The sequence below is a fragment of the Lepidochelys kempii genome, chromosome 21 (assembly GCF_965140265.1).
Source record: "Lepidochelys kempii isolate rLepKem1 chromosome 21, rLepKem1.hap2, whole genome shotgun sequence".
NCBI classification, from domain to species: Eukaryota; Metazoa; Chordata; order Testudines; family Cheloniidae; genus Lepidochelys; species Lepidochelys kempii.
This window is the reverse complement of record NC_133276.1, coordinates 7569663-7586914: the sequence shown is the minus strand read 5'-3', so window position 1 is coordinate 7586914 and position 17252 is coordinate 7569663.

Genomic DNA, 17252 nt, shown 5'->3' with positions numbered 1-17252 from the left:
GCTAAGATCATTAGGGATGTGAAGAAGTTTAAATCATATGAGCACGGGGCTAGGATTATAGGGTGTGGAGGAGGGAGTGTTGTTTAGTGGTTAGGGCTTGTTCCTGCATTCAGGACTCCTGGGTTTCATAGATTCACAGATATTAAGGTCAGAAGGGACCATTATGATCATCTAGTCTGATCTCCTGCACAACACAGGCCACAGAGTTCTTATTACCTGTATTATGGTAGCACTCAGAGTCCTCAACAAAGATCAGGACCCATTGTGCTAGCTGCTGTACATACACATAGTAGGAGGCAGTCCCTGCTCCAACGACTCTAAATAGACAAGACAGACAAAAGGAAGGATGTTATTGTCCCCATTTTACAGGTGGGGACCTCAGGCATAGAGAGGTTGAGTGACTCACCCAGGAGTTTGTGGCAGAGGTAGGAACTAAATCTTCATTTTCAGGGACCTAACCACACCACCATTCTCCCTGATCAAGGGCTCCCTTCCCGCATCTGCCACAGACTTAACAGCTAACGGGATAAGACACAGATGTCAAAATTTTCAAATCTGGGGTGCATAGTGAGAGGCCCCCAAATTCATATTTCCCATTTCAGAAATGTTGAACTTCACCTCTGCAACTAAAGGAATAGGAGCTGTATGTGCTCAGCATCCTTGAAAATCAGGCCATTTTTAAAGTGACTAAATGTGGATTTAGGTGCCTAATTTTTGGCACCCAGGTCAGGAGCATTGGGAGGCACCTTTTGAAAAATAGATTTAGGAGCACACGTCTCTTTGATTTTCACTGGGACTTGTGTTCCGAAAACCTTCAGGTACTTTGGAAATCTCTCCCTTTGCCTTGAGCTCTTTCTGCCTAGCTTTCCTTCCTCTGCAAAATAGGAATACTGTCCACTTCACAGGGGTACTGCGTGGCTTAATTCGTGGATGTTTGTCAAGTCCTCTAAGATTCTCTGATGAAAGATTTTGGAGAGGTACAAAGCATTATTGTCTACAGTGGCATCCAATCCTCTTGGGTAGTTTTGAAAGCTTAGAGATAATCCAGCACAGAAATACTCATTACCAGAGGTTCTGAAAGCTGGGTTAGATTCTTAGCTGGAGGAAATCAGCTAACTTCCATTTTCTACACCAGCCGTGGATCTCATCCACTATGTCCAAAATACCCGATTTAGCCAAAGTGACTCCCATTCCTAACAAGGCAAGCCCTCCTATACTGCCTTTGCAAGGGCAATCTCAGTCAGCCAAGTAGCAATAACAATTACCCGCATTAGAGTCTTTGATCCTCACTAAGAATCAATTTAACCTGCTGCTGACATGTGCCCATCTCTGGGGTGGAATGCAATGTCTGCTGAACTGCACACAGCAACATGGCAGTATGCAACAGTTTAGGACAGGAAGTAAAGGAGAATTCCAAATACAGTCAAAATGTTAGTAGAAATAACATGTTGAAGAGATGACACTTCTGAGACCAATGGAGGAAAAACACATGGTGATGCCCAATGAGTTCAGAAACAGGCCAGGTACAGAAAGACTACAAAGACATTAACGTGATGTCTCCAGAGGGTAGGCAGATTGGAGAATAGCTTGGGAGAAAGTAGTGAAACAAACAATTACTAATTAACTACTAAGTTTCTTACTATTTAACATTTTGCTTGTACAACATCTGTCTGTTCCTATTTCTGTCTTGTCTATTTAGAATATAAGCAATCTCCTATTCTGTATTTGGGGAACATCAACACAATGGGGCCCCAATCCCCAAAGCTAAGGAGAGCCATACCTTGCCCAAACTGGCTAGGAGTTTTCATACTGTGTGTGTTTCTTGCTTCTCATCTTGTGCAGGCATTAGCTGTGCTGCTACATTAATAATCTCTGTGTGTACTATGGCTTTATGATCTGTTATTCTCTGTAATGTTTCATTAAGACTTTGCAACAGAGGCTCCCGGTGGGTTATACTAACTGAATGCAGTGTTGGGACAGCTTTGTTGCCAGTGTGCTGTCTGATCCATTAACAAATAATCACCTTCTCTTCAGCCCGCGTTTCAGTTGCGTTCATTTCTTGGCTCATTTTCCTTAGCTCAGAGGGAGCTTTGAACTCTCTTGTGCCGCACCAATGACAGGAATCATGGGAGGAGGGGGAAAATGCACAGATTCTTTTCCGGTTAATCGAATGCTGCCCTCTGCTTGAACTTGTCAGCAGCTGAATCTCTGCATCTAACCTGAAATGCATCAGTCCCGTTTCCCATTCTGAATGCCACAGCCTTGTACACCGCTGACATGAAATGCCGCTGATGCAGTACGATAGGTTGGCAGCATATTAATGGCAGCTGAGAGAGAGTAGGCCTCTAGCAAACTGTGCTGGGCGAGTGGCCTCCTGCCACCCAAGGATGGGCTCAAATCCAGAGATGACTCTGGATTTTAAACACACAAAAGCTCATGGGGTTTTCAGGTCAGACTTTTGGAGAGAGGCCATTTGCAAGTTTGGATTTCAAACACACATACACACACCGCCAAAGCACAAAAGTGCCTGGATCCATGGTTTTTATTTGGACCTATCTCTGAATTTTACCAAAATTCTATTAACCTGACACATACAGGCCCTCCCCCCTCCTCCCCCCACCGACATTGCTGATCACCAGAGGATTTGTATGGGAATGAAAATGTTCTTTAACATCAGCCTTCTTCTTCGGGCCTCTCACAACCCTTATCATGCCATTGCCCTGTCACGTCACCTCAGTTGTCATTTTACAGGTAAATAGATAAACAGAGACTGATTCTCCTCTCAGGTACCCCTATGTCAGACCAGTATAAGAGGAGAATCTCAGGGCTTGTCTACGCAGTGCACATCTGTGGGGTGTGAATTCTAAAGCACATCAATGTGTTACTCACTAACTGGCCCTGCTGGCGCTCACTAAAAGTCCCCTAGGGTGTGGCAATGTAGTACTGTTTGAAATGAGCCTATGTGAACTAGCAAACTTTACGTGTGCGCCAGCAGGGTTGGCGCGGGTCAGCTAGTGCCCAACACATTGAGGTGCATTAGAATTCGCACCCCACTGATGCGTGTTACCACACTGTGTACACAAGCCCTGTGTGACACTCAGTGAAAAACACCAGGGGCATTGGGAGCCTTGCCTACACTAGGGCACCTATTGCTGTATACCTTGGTGCAGCTGTGCCACTGTTAGTAATGATGGGAGAATTTTTTAGGAAAAAACCCTAGTGTAGACAAAGCACCATAGACAGTGGAGACATGCTGTAGTGCAGCCAGCACTCCCTTCTTATGGCTATGTGGTCCAAGCCAGGACTTAGGGAGACCCTGTGTGGTGGCACTAGGCTGTACAGCCTGGGAGCTAGAGAGCCAGAGAGAACCACAGGGTCTGTCTATAACTGCAGATGTTCTTATTATTCATATTAACAACAAATTCTTTTTTGAATCCTTCTAAGCTCCTGACACTAGTAATATCATGTGGCAGGGAGTTCCACAGTCTGAATAAAACAATATTTTTGATCAGTTTTAAATGTGCTGTCTTTTACTTTTTTTTGCTGCCTCCTGATTTACCAACTGTACACCATTTCTTATTGTATATGCCTATGTTGTGTTCCCTCTTATTAGTCTCCGCTCTAATCTATATCATTTACATAGAAATGGAAATCAGACAAATTCAGTAGGGAAATAAAGTGCAAAGAAATAAGTGAAGATAATTAACCATTTGAACAATTTATTTTGGGGCATAGTTGATGCTCCATCACTGGAACTCCTCAAATCAAGAGCAGGTCTCTTTCTAAAAGTGATGCTTTAGTACAGTGGTTCTCAACCAGGGGTACACATATCCCTAGGGGTATGCAGCAGTCTTCCAGGGGGTACATCAACTCATTCAGACATTTGCCTAGTTTTACAACAGGCTACATAAAAAGCACTAATGAAGTCAGTACACACTAAAATTTCATACAGACAATGACTTATTTATACTGCTCTATATACTGAAATGTAAGTACAATAGTTATATTCCAATTAATTTCTTTTATAATTATATAAAAATGAGAAAGTCAGCAATGTTTTAGTACCAGTTTGCTGTGACGCTTTTGTATTTTTATGTCTGATTTTGTAAGCAAGTAGTCCTTAAGTGAAGTGACAGTTGGGGCATGCAAGACAAATCACACTCCGAAAGGGGTACAGTCTAGAAAGGTTGAGAGCCACTGTTGTAATACAACCACAAGTTTTTGGGCTTCATGAAGGAATCCCTGGGTGAGATTCTCTGGCTTGTGTTATGGAGGAGGTCAGACCAGACGATCAGATTTGTCCTTTCTGACCTTGAAATCTGTGAAACTAGTCCTGATCTTTTAGTTTATTCAGCATCTGAACATGGAGGGGACTTATCTGAGCTGCAGCTCCAGACTTTCATGGTTCAAAGAGAGAACGAGAACACCCATCAACCCTAGGGTTCCATCTATCCCAGATTTCCCCCATGTTTTTGCAAAATCAGTGTGGAATATTCCCATGGCACCAGCCCAGCCATAAATATGTCAGATGTGCTATACTGGCAAGAATCGATTCTCTTCACAGGATCAACATAGTCATTTGCTGTCTAGGTCTGGTTCTGCTGTGAATAATAAACAGTAATGGAAGCTCAGGCAGTTGTTTAACACACCTTGTGCAACCTGAAATTTGGAAACCATTAAGGATCACAGTCATTGGGCCAGGAAATAAAAAAAGAAGAGCAGGGGGGTGGGGGGAGGGATTCCTGCCACTGATTGTCAACACTGTCTTCTGCAGTATCTAATCCATCAAGGGCTCTTCAGGCTCCCAAGTGCTGCTGTTAACAGCAGCCACTAATTCAATGAGGTGTGAAAGTGCCTCTTTGAGCAACGAGAGGGGAAATGGGACAGCCTGCCCAGAGGCAATCTGCCTGCCACCCTCAATCAGCTGGGAGGTTGCAGGCACCCCCACAGGGACTGGTAAAGATTGCATCACTAAATGGTTCAATATCCCTTCTCTTACCTCCCCGTCTCCAACTCTATCTTACATGGAGGAAAAGGAATCAGCGTCTCTAATTAATCGCACCTCCCACATCAAATGGAGGGGGTGCATACCTGTCAGAGCTCCGAGTCCCAGTTTGTCCCACTGTATCATGGCCACTATGTGGCCAGCTCAGGATGGCTAGATGGTACCTGAAGGAACAGGGGAAACCAGTGGTTCTCTTGGTCCAGTATCAAGTATTTCACAGGGCCATCACCAGATGTTGTGGATCTAATCAACATCATAGAAGCATGCAGGAACAGTCCATGGACAATGTACATTCCTTGAGGGTAGCATGTCTTGTGGCAACTAGCATGTGTTTTGTTCTCCACTGAGAATATTAACGCCCTGCTAGATCTCTGGGTCCAATGGCATAAGTTTAGCTGGACGCATGTGCTCATTAAGAGCCAGACTCATAGGTACCGGCCTGTTTTTGTGACAGGGCATCCGATGCCTGCCAAAACCCCTCAGCATGCAAGGGGAGCGTCTCCTCCCCAAAAAGCACCTGTTCACCCTGGGAACCAGAAACTTCAACAGGAGCTGTACGTGCCTGCTATTACTTCGAAATCTCTACTGCGACACCAGAGGTGTCCCAGACACTCCAGAAGAAGGGAGGTGGTTACCAGAACAGTGGTACAGCCAGGCCCATAGAATCATAGAATCATAGAATATCAGGGTTGGAAGGGACCCCAGAAGGTCATCTAGTCCAACCCCCTGCTCAAAGCAGGACCAATTCCCAGTTAAATCATCCCAGCCAGGGCTTTGTCAAGCCTGACCTTAAAAACCTCTAAGGAAGGAGATTCTACCACCTCCCTAGGTATCTCTTCTATTATGCGTTCTGTTTCCAGAGGCCATGAGTCCCAGAGCAACTCGTAGAAGAGAGTGACCCCACAATCTGTATCGGTACATGCACATTGATAGCGTGGGTTATTTTGCTAATAACCCACAGAATGCATACCCTAACCATACAGCCTGTACTGCCTTCTGGTGTGAAATGCCTGGGCCAGCCCCATGTCACGTGATCCATACAAACTCCAGATGTAACAGCATGTGAGCCAGATCCACATCATGTGAACTACACAAAGGCCAGGGGTGAGACTACATGGCCTAGACCAATGTTATGTGCTTTATGCCAGGCTAGAGGCGAAAACAGGTGGCTTTCCCTCAGATCATGTGATGCACTTGATCTCCAAGTATGAAACATGAGCAGCAATCCACCAAGTCATGTGACCCATGCATGCGCCAACAGGCCAAACACGTGTGATCCACCCTAAAGCCCCGTGAGCCACACAAACACAGCCTTCTCCTCAGCAGGGATAATATTTTGTGTCTTTTACTGCCACCAGTGCATTTTTCTGCATATTGCAAAGAGTCCATCAGAAATCCAACCCTTCCCTCTCTTCCTCTGTAACAGCATAAATATTTATGACATGTAGCTAATGCAGTTGACTTATTGGATTTCCAGCATTTCAGGTGGGATTTCTTCATACAAGAGACTTATATTATCCATGGGAATAGCATGCTGCTGGTCGACTGCAAAACAAGTGTTCTGGATCTTTGCCCTTCATTTAATAAGCTTTTTCAAATTAAAAATAAAATCTGGCTTGTAGCTGCTTCTGCATCCCTGTCAGAATCTGAGTGGGAAAATAGGTACCAGAAACCTATGTGTTACTAACTGCTCTCCTTAGGCAGGTCTTTGCAAGTGCTTGGAAAGGATCTTGCCTATTAATTAATTAATAAACCAATAATCTATCTCCATGGAGGTGTAGGTTTAGATGGAGGCATAGATTCTTCAGTTATACGCTTGTGTAACTCCATCAATTTTAACTGCATAAAATTAGAGTTAGGCCTTATTGGTAGTGGGATGTAAGTCACACATGCATGCGGTGTGCCCTACCGACCACTTTTGTCCAAAGGACTTGGGGAGCTGGGTGGAAGATTTCAAAATGGCTGCACTCTGGGGCCTCATTCCCAGGGAGCATTGAAGATCTTGGAGGCAGAAACCAAGTGGTCTCAGAAAAAGGATGGCAGGGGGGGGTGGGGGGGTGGGGGGCAGCGGGTGTTAAGGCATTGTTCTAAGATGCAAGAGAGCTGGTTTCAATTTCCGGCTCTGTCACAAGCTCCTTGTATGATGTTGGGCAAGTCACTTCATCATTCTGTGCCTCACTTTCCCCAACTGTAAAATGGGGACAATAGCACTGCCCTACCTCATAGGGGTGTTGTGAAGTAAATTCATTCATGTGTATGAGATTCTCAGAGACTGTGGTGAGGGGGCCATATAAATACTTGGATGCGTAGTGGTATTCCTTGACTTCCCTGTCACTATCCTATCCAATAGATTATGATGCCACTAGAATGCAATGGCTCCCTGTGTCCTCCTTTTAAAAACAGAAACAGATATATGCACGTATGGATCTTAGACACCTCTTGTGAGTAAAAGAGCGGGAGTGCAGGGATCTACTGCACACACCAGTCAGAGAAAGAAGCTGCTAGGCACTGCAATTTCAGCACGTGCCTTTTCAGCCTGCTGCCAACTCAGCTGAAGGGCAGGGATTTCACAAGTGGGGGGGAGGAGTGACTTTGAAAGGACAGCAGCGCTCCTTTGCAGAAAAGGCTTTCTTTCCCTTTTCCGCTCATTGCCTTGTGAGCCTTTGCTTCCTTTTTCCACTTTCCCTGTCTGCCCTGGGCCCTGCGATTTGTACGAGCTCAGAGCCATCGACAATTCCTGGAGAGGAGCATTGCTCTGGGACTGACATCTGCCAGATGCAATGTAATCAGTGCACTTTGGATATTTCCTCCCCGGCACCAAAGGCAGATCTAGCAGCGGGTATCAAGGGCAAAAGGGCAGCATTGTGAGTGATGGATCAAATGCAGCAAAATCCTTCCAGCACTATTGGCCATTGGCCTTAGCATATCTCTGAGGCCATATTCTCCCTGCTTCAAAACCCCTTCCTGTTCCGTCCCTTTGCTTTCCAGGGGCTCTTTCACTCAGGGCCTGGAATGCTACTCACTAAAAACAGCTGACTAATGATTATGTTCTATCGCTTTGGGTTAAAATGTGTCATGAAGAAGGAAGAGAAAAAACATTTTACCAGATGAGCTTGTGTCCTGCTGTGCCCAGGTTAGCCCTCACTGGAAATGCCAAGGTCAGGGCAGGCTGCAAAAGGGAAAGCAGATACTCCTAAGATGGGTAGGTAACACTGAAGTTAAACTCCCCAACCAGTCACAAACTGAGCTTCTGGTCCCCACATTGGTTATCAAGGAGCAAAAAAGAACTCACACAGCCCCCTTTATTGCATTCCAGTTCTCTGGCTTCCAATCAGCAACCTGGGTCCAGTACCGTGAACAAGTATTTTAAACTGTGCTCAGATATACAAAATGTTCTTCTGACCCCAAAGGGTCAGCCTCGTCACCAGGTCACTATAGTTTGGATCTTACCCAAAATACCACGCTGCCAGCCAGTCCTAAAACTAAAGGCTTATTATAAAGAAAAAAGAAAGAACAAGAAGAGAGATGTTAAATGGTTAAACAGTCACATACATACAAAGACTTCAAAGTCTATCAGGTTCCTAGCAGTATTGGTGAGTTTTCTGTCTTGAAAATTCCTCTGGAGCACACCCACAGCTTGGATGGGTCATTCAGTCCTTTGTTCAGAGCTTCATTTGTAGGAATGTTACTCCAGAGGTAAGAAGCAGGACGGAAGAAGCAGAAGATGCAGCTGCCTTTTATAGTTTTTTGCCAAGCAACTTGATTTCCTTTGTTCCAAACATAAGCTGCCCAGCACATGCCCTGGAAACCTTAGAGTTCTGTCCATAGGCATGTCCCGGCATGCCTTGCTGAGTCATAAGGTGTATCCCTTGCCTTCTCTCAATGGGTCAATTGTATAGCTGATGGCCCTTGATGGGCTGTCAAGCAGGCTAGATCATGCTAATGCCAATCTGTAGAGAGGTGTCACCCAGATGCACAGCCCAAGTTTGGAACTACAGACATACCATACATATAACTTACAATACAAAGGTGATACAAACACACAAACGAGATTATCATACCTGACAAATTATAACATTTTTGCAGATACCTTACACAGCCTATCTGGCATAACTCATTGCAATTTTACAACATTGGTATTCATAATATCCTAAAGTGTCCCCCAAATTCCATACAGCATCACAGAGCTATTTTAAAGAATTATTCCTTATTAATTATTCTTGATTAATCAGAGGGCTCCACAATAACAGCACAGGAAAGGGAAGCACAACCAGAAGACAAAGGGGATGTGACTCAGGAGGGAGGAAGAAGAGCAGGCTGGAGGCAGCACTCCTGGGAGCTGGCTGTGGAGGAAAGGGCAGGCAGCAGGCAGTTGGAGGCTGCATAGAGACACACCCTGTTGCTATGGCTGGAAGGCAGGAGGACAATGCAGAGAGTTTCCACCCCTCAGTTCTACAGCATGACCTCTGCAAGCTAAAGGAGGAGATCTGACAAGGGCAAACTGATGGACAGTAACACTGCAAAGATGCCTGGGCCTGGGATATTGAATGTGTGGCAGCCCCGTACCACAAGAGAAACCCATGACAAAGGCTCCCGAAAAAAGCAGGTGGCAAAAAGGGGACTCTTAATACAGGGAGTAAACATTTCCAAGACAGGTTTCAGAGTAACAGCCGTGTTAGTCTGTATTCGCAAAAAGAAAAGGAGTACTTGTGGCACCTTAGAGACTAACCAATTTATTTGAGCATGAGCTTTCGTGAGCTGTAGCTCATGCTCAAATAAATTGGTTAGTCTCTAAGGTGCCACAAGTACTCCTTTTCTATTTCCAAGACAGCAACCTGGGCTGGCACACATGTGCAACAAAGCCAAGGCCACCCAAAATCAGCAGCTGCCATGTGGAAGAAGAAAATCATTCCAACAAAGGTCCTAGCTATCATACATTGGCTCAATGTAGGAAATAAACACCAAAGATGATGTGTTTATGCAATGGATTGACATAAAGAAAAATAACCCAAGGAGACCCTGGCGCAGAGTAGGAGATGGAGAGATTTTGGGCTTTGATGTGGTGGAAGGAAAGAACGATGCAGTAGCTGTGAATGCCCTAGCTCCTCGTGGGACTCCACTGAATATGCAAAAAGAAAAGGAGTACTTGTGGCACCTTAGAGACTAACCAATTTATTTGAGCATGAGCTTTCGTGAGCTACAGCTCACTTCATCAGATGTTTACCGTGGAAACTGCAGCAGACTTTATATACACACAGAAATCATGAAACAATACCTCCTCCCACCCCACTGTCCTGCTGGTAATAGCTTATCTAAAGTGATCAACAGGTGGGCCATTTCCAGCACAAATCCAGGTTTTCTCACCCTCCACCCCCCCACACAAATTCACTCTCCTGCTGGTGCTAGCCCATCCAAAGTGACAACTCTTAACATAATCAAGTCGGGCTATTTCCTGCATAGATCAAGGTTTTCTCACATCCCCCCCGCCCCCATACACACACAAACTCACTCTCCTGCTGGTAATAGCTCATCTAAACTGACCATTCTCCAGGTTTCCTTGACCACTGTGGATACAGTGCATAGGAATCCTCCCCGCAAAAGGCATGGAACAACCAGAGCAACAGAAAAGAACAAAGGACACAGGATTAAAGAAATCTCTCCAGAACCTGGGGCAGTGATGGCCCTACAGCCTGAGAACTTCAGCATCAGGGAAGATTTCTGGGCAAGGGATTGGAAAGCAGAAGTCAAAAGACAGTCCAGATAATGGACCACAGTGGTAGAATTGTAAACTGCCGCCTATCCTGGCTCACACCTGATCAACAGAGCTACAAACTAAAGTCAAATTCTGCCTTCCGTCTCAGCTACAGCTCTGCTGTAGAAGTGCCCACTCTGCAGAGGGCACAGATGCTAAATTGTCAGCTCCGCTCCAGGAGGGGGAGATACAGATGCCTACCTCGCCACCTTGGAGTGGCACATGTATACATGACTGTGGAATGGGTTTGCATGGGTGGAGTTGAGAATAGAATTTAACCTGCAAAACCTATGCCTAAGGCTTCCAAAACTAGGAGCGGAAAGTTAGGCTCTAAAATCCTGATGAAGGGTTCTGTGAATGAGTGGGTTGATTTTGAGAATTGCTGAGCTGCCACTGGCTTTATTTTACATATGGAGGAAAGAGAAATGCAGAGGAGTGACTTTCCCAGCTAAGCCAAGAATAGAACCAACACCTTCTGCCTGCCGATCCCCTCTAACCACTAGCATAAGTTGTCTATATTCAACTACCCATTTCTCCCGTAGGGCAGGCATTTTCTTTTTGAGGGGCTAAGTGCCAGATTTTCTAGGTTTCAGCACCCACAATTGGGCCCAGGTTTTCAAAAGAGCTCAGCTCTCACTGAAGGGTATAAATGAAGTGGCCACGGTTTCAGAAACATGAGACCACTTGGAGCTATAGGACACACTGCGTATGTGTGGAAATCTAGCCCCTGATCGCACCGCCATGTATTAGGCAAAACAATGGTAGGGAAGGGTACCCGACCTTCCGTGGATATGCGACTCCTGAGCAAATACTTTGTGGCAGAGAGAATTCGGTAAACATAAGACACTCTTGATAGCTTGCACATAAAAACATTTTTATTAAAGCAAACAGAAAACCTGCATTTTGGGACATGTGGGTTTCCAAGGCTTGAAATTTCTTGGCAACATTAGGAACGAATGGTTTCAGAGATTCTCACAGGAGAGTGGGTTTGTGTGTTTGGAGCGGGGGGGGGGGGGGGTGAGAAAACCTGGATTTGTGCTGGAAATGGCCCACCTTGATTATCATACACATTGTAAGGAGAGTGATCACTTTAGATAAGCTATTGCCAGCAGGAGCGTGGGGTGGGTGGAGGTATATTTTTTCACGCTTTGTGTGTATAAAAGATCTTCTACACTTTCCACAGTATGCATCGGATGAAGTGAGCTGTAGCTCACGAAAGCTTATGCTCAAATAAATTGGTTAGTCTCTAAGGTGCCACAAGTACTCCTTTTCTTCTCACGGGAATGGATCTACGCAGATGGCTTTCCTCCCTTTGAATGGATGTAGGGGTCCCTTCGCTGTTGCTGTGGGATTTCCAGCCTGGCATTTCAGTAGCATTGTTTTAAGAGGTTTCCGTGCTGTAAGCATCATCCCTTCCTTATGTTATACAGATTCTAAAAATGTGAGGATGCATTAGAGATTGGTTTTCTGCTGCTACCTAGTGGCTATGTCACACTGGCTTGTTTCACAGAATTAGCTACCGATTAAAGATCTATTCCCCAGCTGGATAGACAAGGTGGGGGAGGGAATATCTTTGACTGGACCAACTTCGGCTGGTGAGAGAGACGAGTTTTCGAGCTCCTTCCTGAAGAAAAGCTCTGTGTAAGCTCAAAAGCTTGTCTCTCCAACAGAAATTGGTCCAATAAAAGATATGACCTCACCCACCTTGTGTCTCTAATATCCTGGGTCCAACATGGCTACAGCAACAATATTCCCAAACTGGTGCACTCAAGGCCCTCATGAGAACTACAGATTAGTAGCTGCAGGATCTGATGGGGTGTGTGTGCATGTGTGCATGTGGGTCTTTTCTACCAGACTTAATTGTTCTCTTGATCATTAAAATCATCAGTCCAGAAACACCTCATTCCTCGGATCCAGCTACCAAGATGATAGACACCGCACAAGTTACTTACTGACACAACTCTAAATACCACATGCACTAAGGTGCTACTCAGCATGAATAAACCAATCAGAATCTGGCCCCTGGACTCTAGGGAGTCAGGGCGGGTGACACGATTTGGCTTTCCTTTGAACATACTTTCTTTGTTTTCATCACTGTTTTCTATACAAACTCTTTAGTTTGAAACAGGGAGGTGAAAGGGTGAGTTTTTTATTAGCTCTCCAGCAGAACACTTCCATAAGGGGAAGAGAACCCGAACTGGAGAGGTCCTGAGAAGCTGAACCTCTCAGTGGCTTCTCTCTGTTGGGAAGGGAAAGTGTGAGGTGCTGAGGACCTCTAAGTGCACACGGGACAAATCAACAAGCAATCTTGTGTCTCTATGGATCTCTAGGTCTGTCTGGAGAGAATGGAATCAGACCACAAGCTGTGTTCACGCTGAACCACTTCCTATTTAAGTTTAAAATTTTTATTAAAGCTAATGTTAAAATTATATAATACACAGGTTGAGAAAGGAGTGTCTGTACATCTGGGTATAGTGCTTATATTATTCACAAATACAAAGTTTGTTTTTAAAAGTCATATGATACATATAGTACCTAATCAGCAATAACCCAAAGTTAGGTGAATAAATTTAAGAATACAGTTTAGATATTAGCATCCAAGTATTCGGGTACATCACTCATGAAAAGTTGTACAGAGATTTGATTGTGGAAAGCAAAATATATCAATGAGTGAAGATTGTCCCTCAGTAATTGAGACTTAAGGTAGGTTGTCCATTTAGAAAATACAATCTATGAGGGAAGTATTTCATTTGCTTTACCCATTGCGCTTCTATTACACCCAGTTGTAGACTTACTGGAAGTTTCTGATGTTTCACAATTTCAAGGGAATGAAGGCATTGGACTGGATGGGAGACTGTGTAAATTCCACCCCTATACTAGCAAGCTTTGCTCTTAGTGCCATGTCAAGATTAGTTTCCATCATCTCTTGCCTGTTAGAGGCTTCTGACTGGAAATCAACCTTATCCATGGGCAACGAAAGTGCTTCTTCTGGTCAGTTTCACATGCTGGTTCCCTTGCGGCTAGGTTCGGTTGTGAACACTGCAGGGGAATTTTTGACTAAATTCTCCACCTGTGGGCTGTATGGGAATGAGGGCAGTAACTTTAATGAAAACATCTGCTTTGGGATGTGGTTTTGTAAAAGTTCATAGGGGGCAAAATTCAGCCTGTCAGCATCCCTTCCTATTTCTCCCGTAGAAGAGGGGATTCCAGCGCTTTGATGGAAAACAGATGTATCTCAGAGCTGAACCATCTGCCTGGCCAGGGGCAGCTCTACCAATTTTGCCACCCCAAGCAGTCGCCGCCCCTGGCGCCGAATTGCCACCACGGGACCTGGACTGCCACCCCATTCTAAATGCCGCCCCAAGCACCTGCTTGTAAAGATAGTGCCTGGAGCCAGCCCTGTGCCTGGCACAGCTCCTCTCCTGCACATATAGAAAGCTGATAACTTTCTGTTTCAGGGAGTGGCTTTCTCCTATTCTCAAGAATTTGTAGGCTGAAGCTCCTTGTTTAATAACAGTCCAATGGAATAGCAGCTCTCTCACTGTTCTGATGTGTAGCACACACCGTGGTACTCATATAGAGCTAGAAAGAGACATAGGGTCTGTGCTGCAAAGGAAGTCACTGCAGGCACCAGATCCTGCTGCAGATGTGCAACCTCCCAATGTACACATAGATATTGGCAGATGCCCTAAAGTCACTTCACCTAGGAATCACTAGGGGCTTAAAAACAGCTGGTGCCAGTATAATAACTAGTACTTGACAGAACCTCAGTGATTCTACTGTCAGTGACCCTGCAATATGCTTCTCTTGATCAGATCCGGCCAGTTACGTCACATTTAGCCAACTTGTGGTCATTTTGTGATACAGACAAATGAGATTAAAATGCACTAACCCCATTTTCATTTGTGACCCTATCTCCAGGTCTGAGCTGGCTTTGTGTGCAACATGCTAGCCTCCATGTGCGCGCTCTGGGGATCAGAAGGTCAAAAGACGAGGGGAAAAGAAACCTGCCCTAAGTGGGAAAACTCATTTGCATTTCCAGCTTTGGGCAGGAGGTGTCAGCACAGCATAAAAAACCAGATCATCATGCATGTGAGGTATGTATCCCATTTGTATTGCACAGAGAACTAAACTATATAATCACATAAACAAGTGCTCAGCACTACTGAAAACCAGGGCCAAGGAGTATGAAGTTGAGCACCCAAAATTAGAGGCCCCTTTTGAAAATCTGGCTGCCGGTGTATGAAAGCCTGAATCACACCACTGAGATTCTAATCTTGTCTCAAAAAGAAAAGGAGGACTTGTGGCACCTTAGAGACTAACCAATTTATTTGAGCATGAGCTTTCGTGAGCTACAGCTCAGCTCATGCTCAAATAAATTGGTTAGTCTCTAAGGTGCCACAAGTACTCCTTTTCTTTTTGCGAATACAGACTAACACGGCTGTTACTCTGAATCTTGTCTCAGTTCAGTTAATGACAGGCTAAGCATATTCCACTGTTTGGGTTTCAAATCCTACCCCCTAGATCTGTATTGATTAAATCTTAATTTACTCTTTATAAAGAAGCAGTAATTAGGACAGGCATTTAAGTGAGGAAGGTGGCTGTAGCATAGTAATTCATGTCTGAGGGGAGTGAGAGAGGCTGCCACTCCAGTGAAGTGAACTGCTTGGGATAAACATCCATCACAAACTTTTTATGAGCAGCTAGCTTGTCTCTAGCAGGGGGCCAATGAATAAATCTCCCAAAGCAGAACCTTTTCAAAGCTAATCAATACTTTCTTCTAATGCGTCGACTCATCTAATTTTCCTTCCTTATCTATTCCCTGGGTAATCAGGTTGAATACAATGAAGTGGTGGCTGATAGGAGGCAACCAAAAGACCCTTTGCAATCTCTGCTAGTTAGTGGGGGTGAAGCTATGTAATGGCGCAGGAAGAATGAGAGCCAGAGGGGATGAGCTGGCTGTAGAGGTTCAACTCTGCCATGGCAGATACAGTTCTTTTTGGACGTGATCCTGAGTTACTTGCTCCCACAGAAATCTCACTGAAGTTCTGGAGGTCCCTGGGAAAGTCCTTAGGCAGTCTGGGGGGTGGAGGATGTAAGGAAGGTTGGGCAGGACCCCAGCTCTCCATGCACTGTTGTCTCCTTGTTCCTCATAACTGAGAGGAACAAGAGTGAGGATGGAAAACAGGGTCACTACTCTTGACTTGTAAACATATAAACAGTAAGGCATTTTCAGATGGAAAACCGTTTCAGTGAAATTTCTGAGCAGCTTTAATCCTGGCCCCATTGACATTAAACCAAGACTCCAACTGGCTTCAGTAGGACCAGGATTTGGCCTAAGATCTTTACCTCTAGATAGTTGGTGTCCTCCCAGTGCAGGGTTGAGCTTTCAGCTCTGCTTTTTGGAGCATCCCAGCAGTTGGAGTTGCTTGGTGATTAGAGCAAGGGGAACTGTGCAATGTCTCATTTATTCCTTATTCCTTTGACTTCCTTCAGTTATGCCAGATGGTGCATGGATCCCCTTCTGAGCCTGCTGTCTGGATTTCCATTTTCATCTGACCATGTTTTCTTTTCAATATCAAAGATTCCTTTCCCAAGAAATGGGGTTCCTATCCCAGATTCTCGGAGACCCAGCCTTTGGGAAGAGAGATGTGTTTTTCCATGGTGGGTTTGATGATTTGTAAAGTGAAATACCAGGACATTGTCAACACACTGGAATGAATTCAGAACAATAAAAAATTTTCAGGGGGCTGGTAGAACTGGCTTGTAAGGATCAATCAAAAGAGATAGATAAATAAGTGACAGTAGTGTTCCACGCCCGCATACACACACACACACGTGTCTAGTCACTAACAATGAAAACCATTGGCAGCAGCAAGCACAGTTTGTCACTGTGCTTGATAGGGAACACAGCTGAGAGGGCCAATCTCAGGTCAGACTGTTAAAAAACTGGGCGGAAACTCCCACACTGGTGGTATAGTCTATAGTTAGATTTAACCAACCCAGCAACACATATGGCTCCTGGATCGCAATACTAGCTACCATGGAGCCACACACAGTCCTCTTAGATGCTCCAATTTATATTACTTCCCGGACAAACTGGACTTCTGTGATGAAACATTATTAAAACCAAATTCACCGCACATTATGTTCTTCCAGTCCCAGGGGCCAGTCACTTACCCAGGTCGATGGATGCTCAGGACCTTACACCAAAGACAATGCTGAAAGCCAATCTGTTAGTACACTAACTAAAGATTTATTAACTAAGAAAAAGAAATGAGAGATACTAAAAGACTAAAGCAAATAAACTACATTACAGTTGGATCAAAGTATATAGTCCAAAACAATAGCAGGGATCTTAAATCTGCTAGGTTGTCTATAAGTCTCTCTGGGTTTCCCAAATAGTTTTGAGAACCTCAGTCCTTTTGTTTGAAATTTCCCCTGACAGAAGTCACCAGTCCAGAGATGGGGTAGGAAAGAGGTGACCAGGGGCCT